Raw genomic sequence first — 25,564 nt, forward strand, 5'->3', positions numbered from 1 at the left:
CATGCGTTGGCTTGCCAAAAGCCAATGCAAAACATGTCAGGTGTGAGGAGTTTTTTGAGGGGGGGTGGTGGTTGGCGGATTTGCGGGCTTTGATAGCTCGTTGCCGGTCATCTTGTGGAGATGGGAGAGGAGAGATCACGTGTGGGAGGTCGGCGGACTCCGATCCCCGCCGAGGAGTTGCCGCCTTGTTTTTAGGACTGAAGGTGGCGCCGGCGTTGCTCGGGCTCAGCTGGCTTCCACCCGTTTGGCATAAATGGCAGCAAAGTGAGACGCGGCTCCGGTTCGGTTGGAGCTGCAAGCCTTGAAATGGCTGAGTTAGGGCATCTTGAAATGTTCTCTCACCAGGAGACCCACAAAAAAGACTCAACAAGCCATGCCTGCAAACACAAAGGAAGTCTGCCATTTGCTGCGGTGCACTTCATGTTGCTAGTTTTGACATTTTTTGGGGTGGGCGGGGGGGGGGGGGGCGAATTCAGCCCCAGAAGCCAGTTTCACATCGCACATTGACATTTGGTGGATGTGTCGATCATGAAGAGAGCCACAAAAAAAGGAAGCTTGAAGCCAATTTGCTCAAATACGGAGAAACAGTGTCTGCTCACTTTGCCCTTTTTCCACGGATCTTTCCAACCCCCCCCCTCCTCCCCCCCCCCCCCCCCCTCCATTCAGTTGCTTCCAAATTTGAACCACACATACTCGACAGATGTGTAACGCTCAATGCTTTGCTAATGGAGTTTTCCTCCGTTTTGTGCGCGTGGAGCCTCGACTGACGCAAGCCCCAAAAGGCCCGAGTTGGAGCAAACGCTTTCCTGGGCGCCCACTGCAGGCAGAAACGCAAACGAGGCTCCTTCCGCCTCAGCTTTGTCCAAACCCCGCGCTTGAAATCGCAATTTTAGCTTCTTTCCAGGCGGATAAACGGCAACGTTTTTCAGCGGGACTTCCCATGTCACGTTTCTGCTCGTCAAACTTGAAATATGTTTTGAAAAGCTCCCGCAGACATCAATCACACGGGATGACGCCCAAATGCGCGTGAGACACCGTTTCAGTAGGCCAAGCGCCGAAGATTTTCCGACGTCCGCGGGTGGATGATATACGTTGCAGTGTTTACGTTTACAGGGCAGTTTAACACAAAGTTGAAAAAAAAGGGTGGGTGGGGGGGGCATTCGGGGAATTTCTGGTTGTGTGACTGCAAATGTTTTTCATCATCATTTTTGGTTCCGGTTTTCGCCGCTCCTGCTCGATTTCCCGGGAGAGCCGCTTGTTTAAAATGAAGATGCCCCCCCCCCCCCCAAAAAATAATAATTCTTGGCCGGCGGCCAAAGCTCAGAGCTTAACTTTTAAGGGAGACGTTATTGCAGTTATTCTTCGCTCGCCGCCGCTTGCGAACACAAGCCGAGTTTCAACAAGTCCTGTTTGGCCCGCCCGGCCGGCCGCGGCGGATGGCTGCCGGGGGCGGTGTGGGGGGGGGGGGGCGAACCCACTTTGCTTCGTTAATCGTTAAAACCCGTTGATTCCGTCTGAAACGGGCTTGTGCCCTTCCTCCCGCGCACCTTGGAAGCTAGCACATTTGCAAGCCGTCGCTCCGGTGGAAATGCTGCAAAAAAAGGGGGGTTGGGGGGGGGGTCCTTGTGGCAAAGATTGCTTGCCAAGTTGCTTTTCTGACTCTTGACAAACTCCAAGCGGTTGGAAAAAAAAAAGTTTGCCTTTTGCGACGGCAGCCGGTCGCGTACGATTGCTCATTAGCGCAAATTCCCAAGCTGGAGTTTGTCCAGAACGCCGCCTTTCAATTGAAATTGCGCAATTCCCCCGGGGGAGTTCATTGAAGGAGGCGAAAATGAGCCCCCACTTCCTGTTCCATTCCGGCAACCTCTGTCGCCAAATGTTGCACCGATAAACACGGGGCGGCAAATATGATTTGAAGCGGTTCAGGAGTGCCATAAGGAAGCTCTCGTTCAGTACTCCGGATTTGCGTTGCGGCGCGGAGTCTTTTTGGACATTTGTCTTGTTTTGTCGTCTCGTCGCTCGTCAGTGGCGTTTGTCTCTCTTCCTTGCGGTTATCGTCGCATCCCGTTTTGACATCAAGACACAAATTCAGTGAGTCAGAGGCACCGCAAATGGAAAATAAAAAAGTAACAGGACAGGCAGACGCCAGCGAAGCGGCCGGCCGGCCGGCAAGCTTTCGTGCTGGCCGGCTGCCCGACGAGTCGCGGGCTCTGCGGCGCTTATTTGTCTCGGCTTGGTTGACAGCAAATTGATGCAAACGGCGCTGTCGGGGTCTGCTTCATTTGAGGCACGCGCTCGGGAGGGACTTTTGATACGCCGGCATCCTCGTTTCACCTCTTCAGGCCCCCCCCCCTCCCCCCCGAAAGGGAATGCTTGGAGGCGGCGTCCGCCATATGCGTGTCCCTGGCGCTAATCCGGGCTGCTAACCTGCTTCTTACTCTCGTAAGCTGTCATCGGCGAGCCTCTCGCACGTCTCTCGGCTGCGCTCTGATGTCTGACGCCCGCTCGTACGAGCGCAAAGCGTAAAGCCTGCCGGCTCGCGACCTTCTATAGCGCTCCTCCATCCGAGACGGCCGAGTTTGCTGGGGGATTAGCGGCGTTGGGAGACTTTGAGACAGGACTTGGACAAACTCGCTCAACGTGGGTTTAAAATTTTTTTTTTTTCACTTCATGGTTGCAGACAGATTGACCGCACCCCCCCCCCCCCCCTCCCCAGACTTTAGCAGCGAGCGACCCTCCAACTTTTCCGCAGTGAAGTGGACGTGGCCGACAAAACAAAATGGCCGCGCATGACGCCTTCTTTTAAGACGGGCCCGTCCGACTGGGAATTCTCCGCCGCTTTTTGTGAATTGTACTATTGATCACGTCGTCCTCGGCCCATCCATGACCGTCTGTAAACATACCAAAAGCATCTTGTTTGAGCCATGGGGGGGTCGGGGGGGGGGCTGACAAGAACAGATCGACTCTCACCTTTGTGTGCCTTTGACCTTTCTGAAGAGGGTGCGGCGGCGGCCGCACAATGGGGCCGGCTCGGCGTAAGCGTATCGCGCCGGGGGCTCGGCCAAAGAGGCAGACGGGGCGACGTCATGTGTAAAAGGAGATGAGCGCAGTGGGGGGTTGAGAGGGGGGGGGTGGGGGGGTCCTTTTTAGAAAGCAGATACCAAAAGTGAGCGAGGCCCGCCGCGAGTGTATGTGACCGTGTTGCTGCCGTTTGGCCCCCTGGTGGTGGTCGTCACGGTGCCCATAGTTGTCGCGTCGGTGGGAGACTACGCGGGGGGGGGGGGGGGGGGGTGCTTGAAAGTCCGTTCTCAATTACAGACATCTTTCACTCTCTTGATCCAGCTCTCGTGCTAGTGTCGGGTTGTCATCTGTCAGCGCTGCCTGCGCTCCGTTTAGCCAAGTGACTCTCTGGGCTGAAGGACGCCCCCCCCCCCTCAAAATAATCCATAAACGGCCTGAGGGAGGAGACGCCGCCATTCCGTCCTCCCCCTGAAATCAGTTTTTACCCTATGATGGCTGTGACTTTTTTTGTTTTTTATAATCGCGCTTGGTTATGTCTAATGGAGGTTTCAAGAGTTCAGGGGGGCTTGAAGCCACGGTGGGGGGGGGGGGGGTTCAAAATTACATTCTTGGGTTTTTAAAGTTGCGTTTCACGTTCAGGTTGAAAACCTGGGCAAGGGTGGAACAAGAGGGCACACGCGATTTGGTTTCAAAGGATGGCCTGAGGCTACTGGGGGGGGGGGGGGGACGTTATTATTAGGCAGAGCGTTACAGTGTAGGATCGTCTTAGTTTTGGCCAACGCTTTGTGTTCAAGTTTCCAGCGTCTGGAAAAATGCTGCGCATCCAAACGACGACGTCTCCACCTCAAGCGGACACCCCGGGTGGGCCTCGCATCAAAGACGGCGCATCACAGGTAGACAGACGACCTCTGGCACGTGCGCTGCGCGATTAGCCGAGAGTGTGGCCTCCACAGGGAGACTTAACGTTCATTTGGCCTCCACTTTGGAGCCCTGATAGCTTATCGATTGCTCGACGGAGAGGCAAGAAGCGACGTGCGAGGGAATAACTTAATTGTCACTCAGCATGTTGCCAGGCCTTAATCACCTCGCCGGAGGTTGGCCGCCGCAACCCAAGCTGGCTTTGGCCCCCATTTCTTGATTCCTCGTAGAACATTCTCCATCCACGTTCCAAATATTGTGTCAATGTTTGCGGGTCCATTCCCGTTGCGACAGTCCGAAGGAGGACATCCGAGCTGCCTTTTCCTGTTGGCAGAGCGTGTTTGCTTAACCTATTTTTCTGGATGCTCTGCCTTTGTCCCGCATGCCAATGACTGATTGCGTCCAGGACCAAAGGGCCTATCGAAGCCCCCCCCCCCCAAATAACTGCTCATAAATCAAAGAAAAGAAAACAAGGGTGTGTGTGTGTGTGTGTGTGTGTACCTTGTGGGCTTCTCTTGGGCACCACTGAAGCCGTTGCCATTGAAAGCAGCCACCGGGAGAACAATTGGGCCAATAGCGAGCAAGCGCAAACGTGGCCCGCCTGCCGCTGGAAAGTCTACAAACAAAAAGTGGATGCGGCGAGAGTCCGCTCGAGTCTTTTCCTTTTTGGACTTTGGGCTCCTTGCACATGTTCTGTTTGTGCGGGCGGCGCGGTCACAATGGCGGCACGTCACCCCGAGCGGCGCCCCCGCCGCCTTTGTGAGTGGCCAAGGAGTTGCCACTAAATGAAGCGGAGCCGTTTGCTTAGTGCAAACAGCAGCCTCTCCAATGTGGGGGGGGGGGGGGGGGCTTTTGTACCTTTTGTCCGGTAAGGAAGCGACAGCATCCCTTTCGGAGATGACAACACATTTTCTGGAATATAAAAACGGCATCACACAACAACACTTGACGTCTCTTCTGACTTCTTCCTTCCACCTTTTGCGCAGTTCACCGTTGCCTCAGGCGAAACGCGGAAAATGTGGAGTTATGGAGCCGTCGTTGGAGATGAATTGTCCCGCCCGACTTCAAGACGGGCTCATTTATTAGTTTCCTGCCCGGCTCGACTGCACCATTGCAGATGGACTGTAGACACTCAATTAGCATCTTCTTGGTGTCTGTGCAAGCACGCTTGGCCTCTATTTCCAAGAAGCGCTCACTCACTATGTGCTGAGCGACGCATGGCTCGGGGGCAGAGGGGGGGGGGATACAACTGTCCTGTTGTAATGGCTTTGCAGTTTTGCAACACCGTCACTTTCTTTTTGTGGAGGGTGGGGAGGGGGGTATCTGATTATTAACAGAGGTCAATCGATACGTCATTTTTTAAAACGAATTTTCTTGGAAACATTTTTTTTAAATTGATTCTCACAAAAATACTTTAGAATGAAAAAAAATTGATTTGTTATCCTATTATCGTGTTCATTTAATGTCATCCTGTGATTTAAAATTTTTTTTTTTTTATCCTGGGAGAAAAAAAATTGGCGACCCCCCTTCCTCTCGATTTGCATTCCGAAGCAACAAATTGGTGGTTCTCCAAGTCCTCTTTTTTTTAATTTTTTTTTTATTTATTTTTTTTACGAGCAGCGTCCCGTAACAGATTGCGTTCGATCTCGGCGGCTCCCCTTTTATTGATTGATGTCAGCGGAATAGAAACGCAAAAAGACTCTTTGAAGCTGCACCTGATCCCTTCTTGTTGGAAGCCAACCCCCCCGAGGTCACCTTGATCGGGATGCGCCTTTGGTTGCGTGCAGACGCTAACGGAGGCCTTTTTTTTCGCTTGAGAAGACCCGCTGTAATCCACTCGCCAATCTTTCTTTTCTTACGTCGCGTCGTTGCGATCGAATCGTCCGCTCAAGTGGTCCCGTCGGGGCGCCGAAAGTCATCCGCCGATGGCGCTTTTCCCTTCAGCTCACTGGCCGCTCCTACGTCATCGTCGAGCGCGTTGACTGCGACCGCATGACCTGAAGAACGCTCGGCGATTTCGCGCCACCGCTCGATCGCAAACGATTTATCGCTCCAAGACTTCTGCCGGAGGCGCTGATGGAGTTGCCGAGTTTTGGCAGCGCGATGACCTTCATCTTGTCTCCTCATTAGTTGAAATAGGTCGACCGTGTCTTTTTTTTTTTTTTTTCCCCAACAACGTTTTTTTTTTTTTTTTTTTTTAAGTGAAGGAAAAAATGAACCGAGCTGACAATTTCGGCTGCCACTTCAGCCTTCGTCTGAGCTGTCACTCAAACTGGAAAGGCATCGTTGCACGTTCTGTAAAAATGTACTGATGTTGACACGGCTTTATTGAGGATTTCAGGTAAAATTGTGTTTTTCGGGGGTAGGGGGGGGAGATTGCCAGGTTAAGAAAAAAAAAAGTCGGCGTGGATGTGGCTTCAAGTTCTCTGAGGTTTTTCCTTTTCCTCCGCATTGTCTGGAAAGTGTCACGGACATGGAGGTGGAATTCCGAACATGATCCGCCAGCTTAGCGGCGCGTCCAAATAAACAGCCGCCGCGCGTGTGCTTTTCTTTCTGTTGGCGCGAACAGCGTTTGGGCTTGTGATGGATCTCTGCAAGGTGAGATAAGACTCCAAACGGGCCGTTAATCCTCCCGGATGGACGTTCCAAAAGTGTGAGGAAAGGGGGGGAGAAAAAAAAAAAAGGCAAAATCGTGCTTTTCCGTCGGAGTGATCCGCTGAAGTCATGGCAAGAGGTTTCCCTCGCTTACTTGGCAGCTTGAAGCGGAAAGAGCCTGCAAAGTCATTGGATTTGATTGACCGCTTTTCCCTTTTTTTTTTGCCACTTCTCAGACCTTCATCTTTTTTTTTTCTTTTTATCCGGCGTGATTCCGGAGTCAATATCTTCCGTGATTGTTTGATTGTATGTCAGTAACATTTGCCATGTGAATGTGAGAATGCAACTGCCGCCATCTTTCCCACACGATGCCCAAACTAAAAATGGCGTCTCTTGCATCGCGTTGTCCAATTTCGCTGCTGTAAAGGGTCAGTCCCTTTTTTGTGGGTTTTCTTCTTTCTTCAAATTCTTTTGGTACGTTCCGCGTCACATTCTTGTGCGTGCGGCCTCTGCCACAAGGGGGCGTTCCTATTTCCAACAACAAAAGGGCTCAGAAAGCAAGCGGGATCGCACCTTTTGGCCACAAAGTGAAGCGCGATTCCGGTGAAGGGAAAACATTTCAGGGACTCGTCCGGCGCCTGTCCGCACGATTAGGGAAAGGAGGTTTTGCGTGCCACTTTGAGGCCTCCTGTTCTTGGTCTTGGATTTTGTCAAACAAAACCAAAAACAAAAATGGGATTTATACTCGAGCCTGCAAAACGGGGTCATTCAGATCAGTAATTTATTGGCCAAACAAATGCTCGATCGTAAAACTTGTGCTGTGATTTGCTGATTCCGGTGTGTATTTTCTATTTTCACCGGATTTATTTGCCAAGGATGTTTTCACTGCGGGAGCGTCATAACAAATTGCGCCGAGCAATAAGTGGCTTCCCCCGCCAGCTGTAAAGTTTTGCCGGGAATCCCAAAGTGACTATTTGTCGGATTTAGTACATTGGCCAGAGTTGCGCAGGTTACATTTTTTTCATTAAAAAAAAAAAAAAAAACACCCTCACCGGCGGGTCAGATCTCATTTCCATTGAGCTGCCTTTCATTGTCAGCCGCGTGAATTGTTTTGTGGCTGCCAAGACGGAAGACTTCATGTAAAGTGAGACGGCTGAGAAGGAAATGCTTGGGAGCTTTCCATGTGTGCGTGTCCCTCCCGGTCGCTGAGACCTTCCAGATGCGAGCCATTTCATATCGTCGGCATGCCGCAATTCATCGGGGAGGGCCCCCCCACCCTGCCCCGCCCCGCGTGTTGACAGCTTTGACCTGTAAATTGGCTAACGGAGCTCAACGCATGCGGGGTCGCGTTCGGACAACGGCGCAGGACGTCTCTTTGTTCCGTCGAGTGGGAGATTTGAAAATGGAATCGCTCGCTGTTGGCTCGAAAATGGCAAAGGCCTCGCACAAGTGCGGCACAAATGAGCGCAACTTTGTGGCAAGGCAAATTCATTCCTGTGGCCTATTTCATTGGAGTGGGACTGTTACCTGTTGACACTGCTAACCTGGACGCTAATCCGTAACTAGCGCTAGCGTAAGCGTGATGGAAAAGGAGCGTCTGAAGCCTACGCTTAGGCTGTCTTGGTCCCTGTAGTCCAGTCCAAACAACCCCCCCGCCCCCCAACCCCAATCTCAGCGGCGCCTGTCATCACTCCGCATACCGACGCAGAGCTAATTGGCGAAAGCAGCAGCGGGAGTAAACAGAGGAGCGTGGCGACTGGTATCTGTCACGGACAAAAGTTCAGGAGGGTCGTCGACGTGGGCGCCGCTTCACTTTGACCTCCCTCCTTGCACCTTTAGTGCCGTCTGTCTCCGTTGATAAACTGTTGAGGTTTGGATGACAAAGCCCCCCCCCCCCCGCCCCCCCTCCCCGCTCTCACCGGGTCAATCGCTGTGGCAAGGAAACTTGCTAAGAGGCCACCACCTTTCCCACCGCACGCTACACCAACTTGTCGTTTGCCGTTGCTGAGACCGCAAACACAAATGCTAACGTTAGCTTATTAAGCTTATAAAACGTTAGCTTATTTAGCTTATTAACGTTAACTTATTAACGTTAGCTTATTAAGCTTATAAAACGTTAGCTTATTTAGCTTATTAACGTTAGCTTATTAAGCTTATAAAACGTTAGCTTATTTAGCTTATTAAGCTATGGATAGCTATGGATAGCCGATGGTCTAACGTTAGCTTATTAAGCTAACGTTAGACCATCGGTTGCTTATTAAGCCTACGCTTAATAAGGGAGCCTATTAAGCTAACGTTAGCTAATTTTCCCTCCAACTGATTTTCATTCAAGTTCATGTAAGGGGGGGGGGCGGCACTCAGACCAAGAAAGAAGATGGCTTTGCTCCGGTGGCTGAGGTTGTTGCCTGGATGCCGCGAGAGATGACACCTTTTGCCGTCGCGTCGCATTCGGGTTGTTTTGCCTCGTTGGTTGGTGAGAAGACCAAAAAAAAAAAAAAGTGGTGGAGTTGGGAGTACACAGGCTGGGTCGTGAAAAAAAGCTGAAGGTTGGGCAGAGTGCGGAGGAGAACGTTTCTCAATATTCAAAGCTACAAATAAAGCCCTGATGATGAAACGACGAGCGCAGCGTTTACCTTGAAAACAATCCAAATCATTCCATCCCGCGCGGCGCCTTTTCCTCAACTCCCGGTTGACTCGATCCAAGCGGCGCGCCGTGGCATAGAAAAGCAGCCAAGATCATTCGCAGTGTCAAAGGCGAGGGGCTCTCTAATTGAGCCTGACCGGACCCCCGCCGCGCCCCCCGCTGTCTGCTTTCCAAGCTTGATTGAACCGGCAAAAGCGCAGCCATTCGACTCCTTTTTACGTCGACTGGAATGTGCGACCCGCAGCTCGGCCTAATGCTGCTCATGAGAGGGAATTGGATGGGGGAGGGGGGGCTCTCGATGGGTTGAGCATCTGGCGGCGGCGTAACCTTTCCGACGGTGTCGACACACAGCGACAGTCCGGTTACGAGGTCGGACGTGTTTCTCCGGAACGAGTCCTCGTAAACGAAGCCCCACGATGGCCCCGTTTGTTTGCGGGCGAAACGCCGCGCACGCTCAATGGGCGTCGCCGTTGCCGAGCGAGTCACGGATGGCTTGTATTGCAACTAATCCGCTGTGTAATTGAATATTAGTCAAATCCTCGTCATGCCGCTGAGATTTGACCTCAATATGATGCCGTTGGACCACAGCGCCCCCTTCAGGCGCCAGGCCGCTTCTTACCTTTTGTATTTGTCACTTTTCAAGTAAGGCTTGTGGTGGGGGGGCACTTTTTGGGGGCTTTTTATGATGGGCTTAGGCGCCTTTCGTGAGGGGCTCGGGTCGTCCCGGTCGTAACACCCCCCACGCGCGCTTGAGTGTGCTTCACGGTGGCCTTTTAGGGGCTGGGGCGCACTTCATGGGGACGCGGGTGTGTTTTCGGGGACATGAGGGAACACAAAACTCCTTTTGGGGCCTCAGATGTACGGTGAAGGGCTTTTTTTTGGGTGGGGGGGGTTCAGATGGACTTTGTGGTGTTAGGGTTAGGGTTAGGGTTAGGGGGTTAGGGTGTTAGGGTGTTAGGGGTTAGGGGGTTAGGGGGTTAGGGGTAGGGGGTAGGGGTGGGGGTGGGTTAGGGTTGGGGTTGGGGGTAGGGGTAGGGGTTGGGATTGGGGGTTAGGGTTAGGGGTAGGGGTAGGTGGTGGTTTCTATGACTAGTAATTGCGAATCCAAACAAGCGCTGAAGCAGCTTTTTGAGCTAACGCGACCAGCACTCGGCGTTAATTGGGGGCTTTTGTTCGTCGCGGCCGCAGAAATGGGCGGCGATGCGTCGCGTGACTGATGAACGCGGCGTTTTGCTAAGTGCACCGAGAGACGCCTTGATGAAGCCCCGCTAATTAAAAGCGCCGTTTCCCGCTTGTCGACACGGGCAGCGTTTTTGCTCCCCCCCCCCTAGGGAGCCAGACAAATTGTGTAATTAACACCCGGCTCCCTTTTTTTCGCCGTTTCGTGTGTGGCTAATTGAAAGGCTCGTTTGGTCGATCCGGTTTTAGTCTGCGTATGCGTCAGAATGACGGCGTCGGTCTCTTCTATTTCGGTTTGCCGGCATTTCTTGGGGACAAAGCTGAGGCGGCACGCTAAGGGCGAGCGACCGGTCTGGCGTGTTGTTGTTGTTGCTGCTGCGATTTGTCTTTCATTTGCTCGCTCGCCCGGTCCTCCCACCGTTGCCTCAGTCACCCTTCAAGTCCAAACCGCTCGGCGGTAAAATTAGATTTTATGATTTGGGGGGGTCATTGCCGCTTCCTGGGATGAGTTGCGGACGCCTCGCCGGAGGAAAACCGCTACCGTGCACGAGCTGCCAGTTTTTAAATGACAAGATGAAGCATGCCAGCTTCTTCTTTTCTGTTTTTGCTGTTGTTTATTTTTGTTGTTTATAATGCCTGGGGACGACGCCCGCCGTATAGCGTGTCGTCAGTACGGCGGTGTGCCAATGCGGCAGATGATCCAGAACACCGGGGGGGGAGGGGTGGCGAGCGCCGGTAATTTCGAGGTGGAGTCGACCTTTTTAAACTCCGCCGTCCTCGGCAGACAAAGAGCGCCGCCGTGTGAATGGCGCTGACGGGAACATGCGGCGACCCCCGGGGCCGCAGGTCACGCGGGATTAACTCCGCATTGTCGGCAAATTCAAATGAAATGCGCACTTTGTGTCCCGCCAACGGAACAATGCTAATTTTTTTCTTTTCTTCTTATTTCTTTGGGCGCCAGTCGGGAAAGTTGAAAGATTTGCCGTCAGGAAAGGCCTTCCTTGCCACTCGGGCGCGCACCGCGCATGCGGCCGACGACCGTTTGCTCCGAGCCGTCTCCCGGAGGAAAAGATGGATGGCGTGTTGAAGTTGGCCAGAGAACATTTTGGGGATTTATCGTCACGCTTGCGCGCACCTCGAACTCCTAAATGCCACACGTGCTTTCACTTGTTCTTGCCCCGCCCCCCTCTGCCGCGCGCTAAATGATCCGTAGCGGCGTATATGGGCCGCGCCTCCGGCTCATTGGTCGCAGATGCGCGCGTCCGACCGAGTCCGCCGGCTTATATGCCCACTGGTAAAAGTTGAGCGCTTTGAAAGTGCGTCTCGATACCCGCCGCCCCTCTCTGTTCTTCAGCTTTGCCGATGTTTGCAAACGTCCGGGTTGCAAAAATGCGCAAAGACCTTGGCATTGTGGCACCCACGTTTCTTAACCTTTCAAAACGTCTGACCTAAACTCGGGGCCTGGCTCTTCAGCTTCTGGCCTTTTTGTCAATGCGCTCTTGACCTTTGACCCTTTGAAGGTTCTGATAGTTCCCAAGCTAGTTTTTTTTTTGTCCTTGACGTGACCCGTAAGACGCGCGCCACCAAAGCCTCAGAGGCCGGCTAAAGCCTGACTGCCGTTCTCCGAGCTATTAATACGAAAAATTGCCATCTGGGTGACGGTCCAGGAATGCCAGGCGCTCCCGTTTGGCATATGGACGACGGACACTAAATGATGTCAAAATATGTCCTGGGCTAAATGTTGATATTTGGAAACGGGTGTTGAGAATATCAGAGAACGTGTTGCTCGTTAGTTTCAACACCTTGCCGTTGACTTCACACATAAATTGGAGCCGAGGAACCCGGGCGGCCCCGGCCAGCGGCTATTCTGACCCGGTTTTCAAAGCGGTGCTCGCGTAGAGATGGGACGCGCAGGAAAACGAAGCTCGCAGCTGTAGCGAGGACTCACTGGCGGCAATTGTGGACCTGACAGAAGGGGATTTAGCCTTTAAAACCATTAGCTACCGTCTCTTGTTGTGTTACCAAAAGCGCTCGTGTTGCACAGCCGTCAGGGTTTGGATTTTATTTTTCCCCACTCCGGCTGTCACGACAGTCAGGAGCCTTGTTGAGGAAGGATTTACTGTCCACGCCGGCGGCGGGGGGGGGGGGGGGGGGGGGGGGGGGGGAGAACGGCGACCCCCCGTCGCTCTCTCGACGGCCATTAGGCAAGCGGCTAGCGCTTACTCGATCCCTTTGAGGCTTTAGCGCCGACGTTGGCTGATCACTCCAGAACAGGTGCGGCCGTCAGCGCATCCATCATGGCCGCCGCATATCATTGCCGATGCGTCACAGAGGATTTTTTTGGGGGTCTGCCAAGCGTTCCTTCCGTGAAGGATTTTGGTCGTAGGATGAAGGCCAGGAGGAGTTTTGTGTGATTGTTCGGGGAGTCGCCATTTTTGAATTGCTTCTCTGTAATTCTTTTTGTCGACAGAGCGCCATGAAAATGACACACCCGAGCACACTTTTCTGAGCATCTGTGAAAGAAATCGGTTGTGATTTTCGACAAATTGCTCATTTCGCACGAAACGGGACCCCCCCCCCTCCTTGAAAACAGGCTACCCAACAGCGTTTGCTGGGTGTGGATGTCCTGCTCTGACTGCAGCGAGCGAGCAGGGAGTCTCAGAGTCAACAAAAGTTTCTCGCGATTGTCTTTATCAGTTCCCGATAATAAAGACCCCCACCTTTCTCCTTCCTCCCATTGAATTCCCGTCAGCTTCATCTCCTTCTTGTGATATTTATTGCCCCAGAAACATCATGGCAACTTGTCGGTATTTGGGCTGACCCAGCCAAGTATTTCTGGATTACTTCCACAAAGACTTCTCGTTTGTCCGCCTCCCGCTGTGCAAGATGTCAATGTCGGCGGCGCGGCTTTCGGTCGTCCCTCTTCCGTGAGTTGAGTTTGTCCCCCCCCCCCGGCCTGTGCGCTCTCCCGTACTCTTTCTTGCTCCTTTCCAGCGGATGACTGCAGCCCTTGTTGAAGCGTTGTTGTGGTTTGCCATTTCTCAAGGGTCCCCTTCAGCTTGTCTTCTCCTCCCCGAGTGTCCCGATGGCCTCCCGCCACCGAAGCCCCCGACGACTCCTCCCTCGTTCTCGCCTCACCACAATGCCGCTGTCAGCTCGCGGGCCATAAGCGTCAAGGCCTGGAAGAAACGGGGCGTAGGCGAGCTATTCAAAAGAAAGACGCAGATGCAAAAGTGCTCTCGCCGGAACAATCCCGGCTGAGGTTTAGAACCGTCGTGTCACGGGTCCGTCAGGCTCTGGGGCCAGTCGTTGTGCCGCCCCGGGCCGGACCACAACAAAGGCTTTTTGCGGTTTGAAAATGGGGGTGGGGCATCTCGACAATATCTTAGTACGGGCGTTGCCTAAAAACCAAAAACCATCATTTTGGCTTCTTATCGGTTGAATGTTAAAGAGTCCTGATGACGAAGCGAGTAGCTCGTCGTCTGTCAGCGGCTCGGGAAAGTCTCCGAGCCGGAAGGTCACAGGAGACAAACGCTCTAATTGACAATCAGCGATGAGTGCCTCAACGGAGCCCGCCGTTAAAGCCCCCCCCCCCCCCCGCCCCCCATCAACTGGTGCGGAGAGATGGACTCTGCACCCGGGAATACCGGCCTGCGTTCCTCCAGTGAAAAAAAAAAGGCTGCGGTTCCCCGAGACAAATATTTTGCTTTCTTCCTATCGCCTTTCATGTGTAATTTGGAATTTAGTGAGCCTTTTTACCGTCGCCGGGGATGTTTGCGTTATTGAATAAGGCGAAAATTGGTGGCAATTGTGCTTTAAAAGCGGCTGCGCATCCATTTTGGCACAGGCTCGCCTGCGACTGCGCCTCTTGCGCATGTCGAAACGGCGCAGCGCTTAAAAAAAAAATGGAGACCGGCATCCACGGCCGGCGAGTCGAAATAATCCTATAATGGAGTTGACAAAATGTTTTTCTCTCCATTGTTGCTTTTCATTATGCCCCCCCCCCCCAACCCCCCAGGCTCATGGAAGAATTGCCTGGTAATTAAGGGCTAATGGCACCCAGGGTCAGCGGCTTCTGCATTTGGCCACTCATTTATTTCCAAGCCCCTGCACTGCCGTTTGGACTCGGAGCGTCTGGCATGCTTGAAAGAAGTGGCGAGTGACACCCCCACCCAAAAAAAACCCTTGTTGATGTCCATCATGTCGCCTCCACATAAAAGTGGCGCTGTGGTGAGGCTCTGCTGGAGTCACGATGCAGGGGGGGGGCTTCATCGCCCTCATTAACTGCGGGCACAGATGGCAGCCTGGCACCAGGACAGGAGCATGCCCCGGCCGTCCCTTTTGCCTGACAGACCTTGAGGTGCAACAAAAAACCCCACCCGCCCTCCCCCGCCCCCCCCCACCGCGACCCATGTGTCATGCGCTTTGTCTTCCTGTTTCATCACTCGCGTTAATAAGACGCGCTGAATGATTTTGGGGTGCGCAGGACAGCGGACAAGTTTGCGTTCGCTCCGGCTGCATTTTATTCCAACATGTCGTGAGAGTATCGCTGCTTTTTGGAGTCCACATTGCCGCGAGTCTCTGTCGAACACAAAAACTCTCAACGTTGTTGAAAGTCACACCTGAACATGTCCGAAACCGAGCCGAAAATGGCCACCGCAAAGCATCCCGGTCAACTTCCTGTGTGATTTCCGGCACGGCTTCTGGAGATTTTATTGAAATTGACATCAGAGTCGAGCCCAAGCCCTCTCAATGTTCATGTCTTTGGTCCAAGAATAATACGTTTGCGTGCTCAGCCCCCCCCCCCCCCCCGCCCGCCGACAATAAAAGAGAAGCCTGCTTGCAAATGTTCTGCCAACGTGCTGGAGGGGTGGAAAAATGTGCAAAGTGGCAACATAGACAGCGTGGACAAAAAGCAGAGAGCCTTTTCCCCCCTCTAAAGCGCCCCCCCCCCACCCCCCCCCACTCACCCCCCGGACTCCAGCGAGGCCCTTTTTAATGTTTACAAACCATCCAAAGAGCAATTTCATTTGCTTCTTTCAAGCCTGCTGATCATGAAACACATAACGTACGTTCTGCAAGGCCGACTTGAAGCTTATTAGTTAGCAGGTATGCAAAGGGGTGGGGGGGGGGGAAGGAAGGGGGGGGGGTTCTTTTGTAATTTCCCGCCAGTTAAAGTTGAGAAAGGCTGAAATTCAATGAATTGTGCAAGCCTATTGATAAGCGAGCGCAAAAGAGATGCCGGACTGGACTTGGGCCAGTCGTGGACAGATGAAAGACGCTAGTGTGTGTGTGTGTGGGGGAGGGTGGGGGGTGGGGGGGTCATTCTGGGCTTCCTGTTGACAGCTGCAGGCTGCAGGCAGATTTACTGCGTGGCAGATGCTGCCGAGGGGACGCAACTCGCTCTCGAGTTTATGTTGTAGCATTTGGCCGCGGCTATTTATGGCCCCGGCGGACGACACAATGAGAGCGGCGCAGACTAAGCAAAGCTTCGTGCGAGTGTGTTAGTTTAGTTGGACGCGCTCATTAGCGGACGCAAACAGGACGGCGCGGCCCACAAAAGAGCCACTGTGCCGTCCTTTACATGCGCTCCTCCTTGCCGTCGACGCCGCAGCGAGTTGTCGGCGGTCCGACCAAAGCGTGCGCAGAGATACGCTGTCGTTTCTTTGAATTTGGACAGAAATGTCCAAAACGAGAAATGGGAACCACCGGGTGATTGTCCCTTGAGATCCATGGAAAGCGCCATCTTGTTGGGGGGGGGGGGGGGGGGCTTTAGGATGGATTTCAGTAGTCCTTGCGCCTGGTCGACCTCCCGTGGCTTGAGATTTTCTCAAAGCATTGCGCAATTCCACCCGAGAACTCGCTCCGGACACAACTTCCTGCAAGTTGACGACCAAATTTTAAGATGAAAACTCGGGCCAGACTCCACAAAGGTCAAAGGTATTTTCGGGCTTTGAGTCAATAAAACGAGAGTACGGCTGCATGGCTATTGTTGCTTTCGGTTAGATTCGGGTTGCGCCTGAAGATATGTTTCTTACCTCCTCGGCTGCCAGTTTTTTTTTTCTCCAAACAAGGAATGGAAAAAAAAAATTGTACATTTGGACCTCAGGACACATTCATTGATTTCTACCTTGCTTTCACCACCCATCTCTCCATCCGTATGTGCCGTTCAGATTCTCTCTCTCTCTCCTGTGAATCCCCCCCGTCCCCACCCACCCCCAACCTCCATGCAGAGGCAGTCAAAGTTCTCGCTTGCTATCCGTGAGCCTGCTAGGCAGAAGATTTCTCCTGAGGGGGGAGAGGGCAACAAGGCGTATTCAGTTACGGCTGGCGCAGCAGAGAGAAAAATGCGTTGAAACCAGATACGAGTGAAATTGAATCTGTTTGACTCTCGCCTGCCAGTGAGGAGCGTTATTATTGTTAGGCCCCCCCCCCCATCCCCCCCCGCGGCAGTAGGATGAGGATTGAGCGACTGCGAATCGTGTTACGCAGAGTGCACCTGACATTGATAGCACTGTCGGTATTCTCAGCCGCGGCGATAAGCAAGGCATTTATTTCCGTGGGGAGCGCCCCTAAGAAATGAGTCGTCAAAAACGTAAGAACCCACTCGGCGCTGTCGCATACACTTTTATTGCTTCACTTCTTCTTTTTTGTTACAGTCACATACTTTTTATATTTGGATCGTAAGGAGTGGGCCGATAAACAAATCATGTAGCAGCCTGTCCTCCGAGTTATGTTGTGAAAGTTTTTCGCGGAAGCGGAAATTTCACATCAGGCCGACAACTTTGGGTTCACAGTCGTAGCTACATGCTAAGGTAGCGTTTGGCAAAGACCCTTGGCTGGGAATGCTCTAAAAACTGAACCTGAAGGCTAAGCCTGAGCCCCAACCCCCAAAGTTCAAATGTGAAAAAAAATACTTTATAGTCAGGATTAGCGTTTAGCTTTGTCATTAAATTTATGCTTATGGTTAACATTACCTTGACGGCTTGAGTCACGTGAAGGGCCTAAATTACAGTGAGATAAGATAAGATAAGAAGAAAAGCGTTACTTGTCTCACAATGCTCAAAATGGAGGACTTGGATTCTGGTTTTGGGGCGAGGTTTCAGGTTTAGCACTATGTTTAGGTTTACAGTTCAACCTAGGTTTGAGGCTAGGTGTAGGAGCTAAGTTAGCGTAGGCCGAAGCCTCCGAGTAGAGTTCGGGCTCTTGTTTGGATGACGGTTAGAGCGACATTTTGTAGTTAAGGTCAGGGAGAGAGATAAGATGAGAAAAAAAGAAGATGGTTGCACTCAGTGGCGCTAACACTCAAGGGTTTAATGGCTGGATGTTAGCTTTAGCCTCCAACATTGCCGCCGTCATGTAAAACGTCAGCCAAAGCCACTCAGCTTTTATCCGTGTATCCTTTTAAAATGGTTTCACGTAAACGTTCACCAAGAGCGGAAAGCGCTCATCCCCGTCCGTCCTCTTGGATGTCGACGCTAATGTTCCGTCACCGTAGTCTACTAAGGCCCTCGCGGGCATCGACACACTGACCTCCTTTTGTAACTCGGGTCTATCCGAGCAAATTGAAATAGAGAAAGGGGGAAAAACAAGACGAAGGGGTGATGGGATGGCGGGGGGGGGGGGGGGGGGTTGCGGTTACACAATGAGCTATAAACTAACTCTGTGAAGTCAAGGGGAACAGCTGGCGGGGTTGTCTTGAGAGGGCCGCTCTGTTTGTTCCAGCCGTGTGACAGATGTACTTTGCCGCCTTCGCCTCTGCTTTTTGTGCGGCCGCGTGGTTAACACTGCACGCGATGATCAAGTTGCTCCGTGGACGTGGCTAAATTGCACCCGGTGCTTTTTAGAAAGGGACGCAAGGCCCGCCCCCCCCACCCCCGACCGGGTGTACGTTCGGCCGACGCGGCGTTAGGTACGCTTGTGCAATCTCATGCCAATGCGCGTCTCGTGATGGATGCTGTGGTGGAAATTCATTCGGACAAAAGGAGTGCTTTGTGGCAATGTTTGTTTGCAATCAACGCCAGAGATTTAGGATGGCATGATGAGTACCTTGAGCTTTTTTTTTTTCGTTGTTGCTGCTTATATGCTTGCGGGCAATCTTGCGTGTTTTGTGAGTGAGCCTTTGTGTGCGCAGTTCATAAAAGGCAGCTAGCGGAGCTAATTAAAAGGTCTCGTGTAGGACGCAGACATCCATCTTGGTGATGGCTCAAAGCTGTCACGGTCCTGCGGGTTGAAGGGGCCGCCGTTGCCGCAGCGAAGGACGCTTTTGTTTTTTGTTTTTTACTCGCGTGCTAAAAATCAAGTCTCAAGATGAGCCAAAAAGCAAAGAATAAAAATGAGACAAGTTTTAGCCGCCGCTTAACTCTAGGGTCCACATTTTTGCGCTCACGACTTTGGCGTGACGCGACACCTGCAGAGTGTCCGTCAAAGGGAGGTATGCGGGGTGAGCGCGTGTTTGTTTGTCAGGGGGGAGGAACAGGTCGATCCCCGAGGGGGTCTTCTTGCACTCAGACACGCAGGGAGCGAAGGGTCGACCTGGGAAGGGAGGTGGTGTTTGGGACGCGGGGGTGGGACTGAACCTTCACCCCTCGATGAACTTTAAACTCGTGACATCGCAGGGAAGCCGGGCGGGAGATGGAGACTTGAGCTTGAACATGCGTCTGCGGGGGCCTGCGACAAATTTCCTTTAGCCTGAGCGAGCACGTCTCTCGCTTGCATAAATCCCAAAACTGCTCAATCGTGTCATTGGAAAGTTTTCCCCGGAGAAATGAGGCTTAACTCTGACTTAGGGTGCCGGATCGTCTGCGAGGTCCGGCTCGTGAATCTCCAAAGTGCCTCGGTTGAGTTTTGGGGCATTGCGGTCGGTGGCGTCGTTTTGACCCGTTCCCAGAGATCTGCGGTTGAGGGATGTGGCCCGTCTTTGCGGGATTCGGGTCGGAAAGCTCCAAATCTTTAATCCTTCCATCTTTGCTGAGTTCATTGGACTTTTGTCATGGCGCTTGAACTGGTGTCCTTTCCCATGTGGCATTTCCTGAAGAGGATCCGGTCTGTAAATGGTCACGTTGGGTTTTGAAATCCTTTCCCATGGTCTTTAGTCTTGGTTCCTTGTGTCTTTTGTGCTTTGAGTTCAGCGCCCCAAAACTCTTGAGTGATCCTGATGATCGCGTCCTATCATCGGAGGATCCAGCATGTCCAGATTGTCACTGCCTTTCCCCCTGGCACGGAATATCGGTCCATCGTATCATTGGGACCTCCTGCGGTTTCACCAACATCCGATGCCGGTTGAATCTCACGAGCTAAGGCTATTTCAGGGGTGACGAGAATTCACGTCTTCCCCATCCGAGGACGATTTGACCGAGCCGAAGCCATTAAGGCCGGCCGGGAGTTGACGGCCCACGCCGAGCCGGACGTTGGGCTGACGGATGGAGACGGCGACAAGTGGCGCTGCAAACTGCGATACCTCGAGGGGAGAGCGAGTCATTACCGGGGCGTGGCGATCATTCACACTTACCTGGAGATAATGATGAAGTATCTCTCCAGACTCCCCCCCCCCTCGGGTTTATCTCGAGGTGTGCGGGTGGGATGGCCTTGTGTTGAGATACAGCAAGTGTGAGGTATGGTGATGAAGTGCGGCAAACAGACCGAGCTCTATTATTAACACCGGGTGAAGTCGCGAGGCACTCCTGGGCTCCGTCTGCGACTAGACCAGACTGGACTGGACTTCAGATCTCCTGGCAGCTTCATTTGAACTTTTCCCTTCAAATGCAACTTGGAGGTCACGTTTCCTTTTGCCGGGATGAAAAGGCCGGAAATGGAACCGACAACTTGCCTTCCTTTTTTTAGCTGACTCATCCTTCCAAAATGTTCCCCGCCGCACACCTAGTCATTTGGAATCCTGCGCTCTGTCATTACCTGGGACGGAGGTGCGCTTTCAAGCTCTCGCTCCTTTTTATTTTTTTGTTTTTTTTTTGCTCCTCCTCTCTTCCCACGAGCAGATGGGAGCGGGTGATCTTTCCTCTCATCTGGGAGCGGTTCACCGCTTGGCAGAAGCCGAAAGCACCGCAAGGGCGTCCTCTGGCTGGCTTCCACAATGGCACACAGGCTTCGTTTCTTAGTCAGATTACGGCAATTTGCCGGGAGACTAATGGCTGCTTTATTTAATTGAGAGCCGGAGCAAGTGGTTGACCTTGACTTGCTTGCAAAGTGGCTTTAAGAGTGCTAATTTTTCTTTTTTTGGGGGGGTGTGGGGGGTAGAGAGGTGAGAGTTCAAGGTTTTGCTGGGATGGGTTAAGGGCAAGGGTGCTTTTTTTTCATATACGCTGTACAAGTGTACAGTATGCACACGCTGCTCCCCCCCCCCTCCCAAAGCGTGATCGCGCATTCAAGGCCCGATTTTGCTGAAACGCTCGCCTGCGATTTTCCGCCCAGCCTGCCTGCCGCACATCCAATGTATCTTGTTTTAGCTGCGGTGAATGTTTGTGCGGTCCTTTTGGGCGCGTTGGGGATTCTGGTTGCGGCATAAATCAGCGTTTGTTAATGAGGAATGACTGGATGAAACCTTCTGAGGAGGGGGGGCGGGGGGAAAGAAAAAAAAACTCGGGATGTCACGACGTGGACGGATTTACTGATTTATTCACATCGTTAGGAATGCGCAGTACTTTATGTTGATGGTTATTGATGTCTTCTGTTGATCATTTACATGTGTGCTGCAAATCATTCACTTGAATTTCCATACAATGTGAAGACTCGCTCATGCGCACATTTTTTCAAAAAAAAATAAATTTATGATTAGCAAGTAAATCCACGCGTCCCCATAGGGAAACGCGCGTGTGTGAAGAAGTCATCGATGTGGTTTGCCACAGGATGCAGTCGACTTTAAAGACAAATGGCGGCGACGGCGGCGTGCCGGAGAACAAAGGAGAGAAGCTTTCTTGGCTGCGGTCAGCGCTGATGACTACTCAAGAAAGTAGGGCGGACTTAATAACTGGCTTCTGTGCGCGACGCATGCTGTAAAAGCATCAGCGCTGTTCGTCATTGAAATTCCAGACAAAGAGCGGTCCCTCCATTATGGAGCGCTAAGTCCTCGGGCAAAACTGCATCGCCGAGTGCGGCCGGGCTGAGTTGAGCTCGTCGCAGCCGCCGACACGCACCTCAAAAGTCGCGAGCGCTGATCAGGAGCAGGCACGCAAAGGCATGGAGGCGGCGGCGCTAAATAGCGTAGCCGCTTTTGCCCGCGCCCTCTCATGTGGGCGGAGCCCCCGACATCAAAGTCTGATGTTGAAAACTTTCCTTTCCGGATGCAATTCTCGGCACATCGCTGCCGCGCCGGCGTCTTCGCCTCGAAGAGCCACCGCGGAGCAATCGCGGAGCAATCGCGGAGCAATCGCGGGGCGGCCGCGGAGAGCCTCTTTCTTCTCCAAATGACGACGCATTAGCGCGCGGAGGAGCCCGAATGAGCGCATGTATAAAACATCAGCGCCGCTGCCCCTTGATCAAAGCGCCGTTTACAACGCTCGCGGGAAGCGGCGGCGAGTCGAGAAACAGGTCGTGGGGGGTTAGCGGTGAGCATGTGAAGTGGACGCTGGGCTAATTACTGGCTAGCGCCCGGGGGAGCCGGCTGTAAACATCCGACAAGCCGAGCCTCCCTCGTGTGTTATTTGCAGCTGTTGTCTGCCCTCGGACAACATTGACGGGCGCGGCTTTGATCGAGGGGCGGGGGTCATCTTGGATCGTCTTCCGGGATGCTAATCAGGTGCTAATCTTTGATGCAGGTGCTCGCCAAGACCTCAGAGACTAGCTTGTAGTTACTGCGGCGTATGATGGCAGAATCTCCCTTTTCGTATTTCTGGGCGGTGTTTCAATATTGTCTCACTCCTTTTTCTTTTTTTTTCTTTTTTTTTTTCTTGAGTCGTGGCTCCATTCCTGCGGTGTCCGGAATTACACAGTTTGCCTGAAAACTTCAAGATGCCCCTGTTTGGACTTGACTGCGCCGTGGTTGTCGCAGCTCCGAAGCCTTCAATTTGCTAAAGTCTTAAATGAGACATTGAAGGAGTCGGCAGACATTCTTCAAATGAGTGAGCTTTGTTCAGACACACAGATGATCAAGGAAAGGGGAGGGGGGGGGGTGATAAAACAGACCGTCGTTAAATCTTGGGCAGCTGGCTCAAGTCAAGCGTCTCCTTTTGTCGGGTGAGCACTTTGAGATCCACTTATTCAGGATCTCATGCGGCTGACTTTGGAGTCAGCCGTTCCTCCATCGAGCGTCTCCAGTCGCTCCAGAATGCCGCCGCTCACCTCTTGGCTGCTACTCCTACTCTGGCATCCCTTCACTGGCTTGCCAAAACCAGTTTTCTGGAAGATTCCATGATTTGTTTTCAAATCTTGAAATGGCCTGCCCCCAACTTAGCGCTCTGGGCTGCTGCTCCCCCGCCACCCGCTGGCCCAGGTCTGCAAACCGGACACGATGAGAGGTACCGGGAACTATACAGACTGATTTGCTGAAGCGCGAGAGTATGTCCCACGTAAATCACGGCAAACGGTGGCAGCCGCACAAAGAGCTTTTGTTTCACTTGGCTACACGCTATTATTAATGAAGTAATAACCCAATTACACGTTGTTCAGTCAACGATTTGGCCGGCTGCCTCTTGGCATGAGTTATAATCATCATTTTTTTTTTTTTTTCCGCCTGGGGGTGCCTGTCAACAGCAAGACTCTGCTTCTTATCTTCGACTTTACACCGCAGCCTCGGCGGCTCTTCTCGCCTCCGTCCCGATGCTGTCGGGACGGCAGCCAATGAGCTGCAAGTTGGCGCGGGTGGCCGCCTCCTGCTCTCTCCTGCGTCCAATTAGACGCTCGCTCCCGGCGCGTCTGCCAAAATCGCTTTACCTGGTCAAGTCGAGAGACGCGGAAAGATGAGATCATTACCTCAGCGCAGGAGGTTTTGTTTTCACAGATGGGGGGGGGGGGGTTGGGGGGGGCAGGGGGTTGTCTGTTCTTTTGTTTATTTGTGCTGCTCCAGGCTCAGTTTCGATATTTTTCCTTTTGTAACGATGTCCTTAACAAATGTTGACATCCTCCTTCATCGCTTGCATTTGTTGATCTCGTTTTCTGCTCGTCCGACGGCGCGATTGTACCGATTGCATTATTCTGGGGCGGAGCGTTGTATTTGTCGTTGGGGCTCGCACGACTCTCGTGTTTGAATTCCGCATGGTGGAAAAGCAACTCCCCAGGACAAATTTCAACACCCGACTGCGATGGCGCGCTTTCACCGCTGCAGAAGCCGGCTCGAGGTGACTCGCTAGCGCACGCCTCAACAACGTCCTTCGTAAGCAGTTTCCCCCTCGCTGACGACGTCTCCTCGGGCAATATTTCTGTCCGCTAGCCCTGCCCGTCTGTCTCTCCACGGGGGTCTCCGGGTCCTCTAATTGGCCGGCTCCTCTCACACCAGATAATTGGACACGCTAGCCCGCAACCTTGCGCATTCCACACCCAGCGCAGCCTCTCTACGGACCCGCCTTTGACCGAGCGCATCAAAGGGAATACGCGATCCGGCGCCGTCCCAACGCATGGCGACTACATCAGGGCGCTCCCCTCGGCCCGCCGTAGTGAAAATCAGCGCGAAATAGATCCCTAGTCTGAGATCTTACACCACAACCCCCCTGGAGACAAACACCAGCCCTTCTGCTTTACACGAAGAACAAGGTTATTAATTTTGCCGCTCTTCGAATTATTTATGAGGACGTTGGGTATCAAAATATTCCACTCTGATCTTGCCTTTAATAATTCACGCGCAGCATTCCTCCTCCTCCTCCTCCTCTTCGGTACAGTCGACGAGTCCTCCATCATGAAGAGGAGCGCTTTGGCAGTGGCTGGCCGGCCTTATAGCGTTGATATTTTAAAGGGACGGCCCCCCCCCCCTCATTTATGGGGACTGGTGACCTTGGGCGGAGGGCCCAGCGAGTGGAGATTGAGCGACGGGGTCATCCGCGAGTGTAAATCGCCTCTATTAGGAATGCCGGGGCATGCTTGGACCCTTTTAATAAGGAGCGATGTGAAAGAACAGTCGTGAGAGATGAGGGGGGGGGGGGGGGAGGGGGGCGGGGGAGATCACATCGCGGGCGCTGAGCCCGACCCACCGCAGCGTGACGGCGCGCTTAAATCACGCCGCGGTCTTTTGGCTGTCAGCGATCGAGACTAGCGCGTAGCATTCCTTCGTGCTCGGCTTTTGTTTTCCAGCGTATTGTCTGCGCACGTTTGACGGCCCGGCCCGGCTTGTACGGTTCCTGCAGCCGCCTTTGCGGAGGTCGAAACCCAGCCAAGCAGGCAAGACAATCCCCGGCACTCAAGAGTTGTGCCAAACGGCCATTGAGACAAGCCATCTGCGTGCAATTTGCCTTTGCCTCTGTCTGATTGGCCCCTGACAACGGAGAGATGCAAAAGGGCAAAGGTCAAAAGGAAAGACCCGCATCTTTCTGCTAGCGCCTCACCCCGGGCTGTTTTCTTCCCCTGGTGAATCTATACTTGCCGGATTTACTTTCGGGGCGGGGCATACTCGCTCAAGGTCGGGCAAACGGTGCTTTGCCCCCCCCCCCTCCTGCCCCCCTGACATCTGAAGTCCCGTGTGCTAGGCGAGTGCGAGTTTGCCGCGCCTGCCTTCCTCCGGCACGGCGCGGGTGTTCCTGCCATGGTTTCCTTGGAGGTTTTTCGTGATCACCCCACCCTGAGAAAAAGAAATGCACAAAAATGAGTCGAAAATGATCCGGGGGGATGCCTGTCAGTATTGCTCGACATTTGCCATCTTTTGCTCTTAAGCCCCCCCCCCCCCCCCCCTCCTTCGGAGCTGTCATATCGGCCCGTTTTACGATCGCCAGCTACCCATAAAACGTCTCCGTTTATTTAGTGGCAGCCAAGCGTTGCCGCCCCCCCACCCCCGCCCCCAGGAATGTCCTTGTGTGCCAACCCAGCTAACCTTGAGTCAAATAGGGGGTGGTGTGGGGGGGGGGGGGGGGGGGAAATAATGAATTCATTTGGAGAAGAAAGGAATCGGCGTTTCCGGGGAGAATAGGAGGGAATTTCTTTTTTTTTTTTTTTTTTTTTAGATTATCGTCCGTATGTCAAGAATATTCCGGGCAAACGTTTTGAAAATAAAAAGAGACAAAAGTGTCTCAAAGAGTAACATGTGCCCTCGTTTTGCAGGCGACTGTAATA

The 25,564-nt window shown here is 52.9% G+C and overlaps 1 protein-coding gene across 5 annotated transcripts in view; it reads left to right on the forward strand.

Annotated features, from left to right (window-relative positions):
* Nucleotides 1-25,564, forward strand: part of LOC127608549 (roundabout homolog 1-like) — a 121,173-nt gene that overhangs the window by 53,534 nt on the left and 42,075 nt on the right. The gene's annotated exons all lie outside the window — the stretch shown is intronic.

Source organism: Hippocampus zosterae, chromosome 10, assembly GCF_025434085.1.
Source record: "Hippocampus zosterae strain Florida chromosome 10, ASM2543408v3, whole genome shotgun sequence".
NCBI classification, from domain to species: Eukaryota; Metazoa; Chordata; class Actinopteri; order Syngnathiformes; family Syngnathidae; genus Hippocampus; species Hippocampus zosterae.